Source organism: Aegilops tauschii, chromosome 2 (genome assembly GCF_002575655.3).
Source record: "Aegilops tauschii subsp. strangulata cultivar AL8/78 chromosome 2, Aet v6.0, whole genome shotgun sequence".
Classification (NCBI taxonomy): domain Eukaryota; kingdom Viridiplantae; phylum Streptophyta; class Magnoliopsida; order Poales; family Poaceae; genus Aegilops; species Aegilops tauschii.
Window position 1 is genome coordinate 616,186,371 of NC_053036.3, and position 3,753 is coordinate 616,190,123.

A 3,753-nucleotide genomic window follows, 5' to 3' on the forward strand; every position below is an offset into this window, starting at 1 on the left:
ATACATTTTACACGATCGCCCAAGATCAAAAGAGCACCAACCAAAACAGCGGTGTCCGCTTTGATGCAGCAACCGAGAGGGGAAAGGACACATATTATGGTTACATAGTGGACATATGGGAACTTGACTATGGACATGATTTTAAGGTCCCTTTGTTTAAGTGCAAATGGGTCAATCTGTCAGGAGGCGGGGTACAGGTAGACCCACAGTACGGAATGACAACAGTGGATCTGAACAATCTTGGGTACACTGACGAACCGTTCGTCCTAGCCAATGATGTGGCACAGGTTATCTATGTGAAGGACATGTCTACCAGACCGAGAAAAAGAAAAGATAAGGAAGCGAATACATCATACGATGAGCCAAAGCGCCACATAGTTCTTTCAGGAAAAAGGGACATCGTGGGAGTGGAGGGCAAGACAGACATGTCTGAAGATTATGAAAAGTTTCATGAAATTCCTCCCTTCAAAGTCAAGGCTGATCCAAGCATCCTGATAAACGATGAATATTATCCATGGTTACGGCGCAATAAGCAAAGGACACAAGCGAAGAAAAAGTGAAGACTTTCTCTCCACAACTATTATATTGATACCATGCCAACTTTCAACCTTTTTGTAGTTCATTTGAAATGCCTGTTGTAACAGATGAGTTTTCGTCCGAAATCCTGATACTTCGAAAGAGATTGTCCATTTTGTACACGAAGTGCATCCAGTTTTTGCCGTAACCCTCTCAAATTTTCAGCACATGCTATGTGGGTGAAATGATGACACCATGCCAACTTTCAACCTTTCAGAGTTAATTTGTAGTGCTTTTCAATTTCACGGTCATATAGCTCATGAAAATCAGTAAATGCATGAAAAATAACAAATGAAGTCAGAAAGGGTTGAAAATTGATGATGTGGCTTTGAATGGTGCATTTTGAACACACAAAAAGTCTGGAGTTCAAATAAGTTCAAAAAAATGAAATCCCTTTGTAACTGATGAGTTTTCGTTCGAAACCCTGATACTTCGGAAGAGATTGTCCATTTTGTACACGAAGTGCATCCAGTTTTTGCCGTAACCCTCTCAACTTTTTAGCACATGCTATGTGGGTGAAATGATGACACCATGCCAACTTTCAACCTTTTCAGAGTTCATTTGTAGTGCTTTTCAATTTCACGGTCATATAGCTCATGAAAATCAGTAAATGCATGAAAAATAACAAATGAAGTCAGAAATGGTTGAAAATTGATGATGTGGCTTTGAATGGTGCATTTTGAACACACAAAAAGTCTGGAGTTCAAATAAGTTCAAAAAAATGAAATCCCTTTGTAACTGATGAGTTTTCATTCGAAACCGTGATACTTCGGAAGAGATTGTCCATTTTGTACACGAAGTGCATCCAGTTTTTGCCGTAACCCTCTCAACTTTTTAGCACATGCTATGTGGGTGAAATGATGACACCATGCCAACTTTCAACCTTTTCAGAGTTCATTTGTAGTGCTTTTCAATTTCAGGGTCATTTATAGCTCATGAACTAATAGCAGAAAGAATGAACTAAAAATAATCAATTAAAATATGCTGTTATGATCAACTAAAACAAAACTATAATATTCTTCAATAGCCAAAAGAATCAACTAAAAAGCGTTTATAAAACTCCAATAGCAAAAGGAATTTTCATAAAGAATGTTTTTGTTAGAAACTTTAATAGCAAAAAGCATTATCATAAAGATACAAAATCTGTTTTTGAATAGAATCATAAAACACAGTAATATTAAATAGCAGGAAAAAGAATCACTCCAAAATCTATTTTTATAGTAAAGTTAATCACAAACTAGTGATTCACACAAATTTCAAAGAATTCAAATTTAAACTATTCAAATTTGAAAACTAATGGCACTAACAGAAAGTTTATAATTTTTGTGACCTAAAAGCAAAAAGAATTAAAAAATAAACTTTAATAAAATAAATAAAAATAGCTAAGTATTTTGTTGTAAGTAGAAACAAAATAAAATAAATAAAGCAACAAAGAAAAAAAGTGCCATCTACTGGGCCACCACGGCCTGAATACGACTAGAAACCCAACCATGGGCCAGGATTCAGGCCCGCACGTGACCCAGTAGGCCCCACAGGCACATAGTGTATGGTTAGGCCCGAAAGCCTGCAGTTGAGAGGAGCTCGAGAGGGTGGGCGCAGTAGCGCTTATAAACCACTCTCGAGCTCTCTCAACTAGTGAGGTGGGACTAAACTTTGGCCGCGACGCGGGCAGCACATGTCCTGTGGTCCCGGTTGGTGGCACCAACCGGGACTAAAGGGGAGGGGCATTGGTACCGGCAACCAGGACTAAAGGGGGGCATGGGTACCGGTTAGTGGCACCAACCGGTACCAATGCCCCTCCCCTTTAGTCCCGGTTGGTGCCACCAACCGGGACCAAAGGCCGCCGCTTCCCGCCCTTTGGGCTGCTGAAAAGAGGCCTTTGGTCCCGGTTGGTGGCACCAACCGGGACTAAAGGGGGGCATTGGTCCCGGTTGGTGCCACGAACCGGGACCAATGCTCTGAGTATATAAGAAAACACTTAGCGTTTTTCAGATTCATCTCTGCAGTTGCCCCGCCCCGACGACGCCACCAGGCTGCCCGAGCTCGCCCCGTCGACGCCGTCGCCGCCCTCTGCCTCGTCGACGCAGCCGCCCCTGCCCCGACCATGCCGCCGTCGGCCCGCCCCGACCACGCCGCGCGCCCCTGCCCCGACCACGCCGCCGTCGGCCCGCCCCGACCACGCCGCCGTCGGCCCGCCCCGACCACGCCGCGCACCCCTGCCCCGACCACGCCGCGGGCCCTCACCGTGCCTCTGCCTCGCCCTGCCCTGATCGACCACGCCGCCGTCGCCCTGCCCCGACCACGCCGCCGTCGCCGCCCTCTACCCCGACGCGCGTCGTGCCTCTGCCCCTGCCCCGACCACGCCGCACCTCTCCTTTGGTCAGGCCGGCGCCGCCCCCTGCCTCCCTATTTTTTTCACATATATACGATGTTTTTTCCAGATTATATGTATATGTGTGAGTATATGTATGTGTGCATATCTGATTATATGTCCTCTTTTCAGATTTTTTGTGTTTTTCATTTTTATAAAAATGTATATATGTATGTATGTTCTCTGTGTATATATATGTTCATGTATGCAAAACATAGATTCTTAGAAAAGTTTTATCTATATATGTTCTCTGATTTAGTCCATTTTAGGTTAGTTTCATTTTTAGAAAAGTTTTATATATTTAGGAAAAGAAGGAAGAGAAGGAACAAGGAAGAAGAAGAAAAAGTTTTATATATATGCAAAAGTTACATTTTTAGAAAAGTTTTATATATCTAGCTAGGAAGAAAAGGAAGAAGAAGAAAAAGAAGGATAGGAAAAAAGAAAATAAGAAGAGGAAGAAAGGAGAAGAAGAGGAGAGGAAGAAGAGGAGAAATAAACAAGAAGAGGAATCTATTTTTTCTTCTTCTCCTCTATTCCTTTCTTCTTCTCCTCTTCTTTTTCTTCTTTTTTTCTTCGATCTTCTCCTCTATTCCTTTCTTCTTCTCCTATTTTTATTTCTTCTTCGTCTTCTTATTTTTATCGGGTATGTCGTTGTCGATATACCCCCTCCCCGATAACATTATTTTCCCATGTATGTATGTCGTCGTTGTCGATATATATAACTCCCTCCCAGATAACTTCGACATGATGGACGGTCGATATTTATACCCCCTCTTGACCGTGATAACTTATACCACGGGAGCACC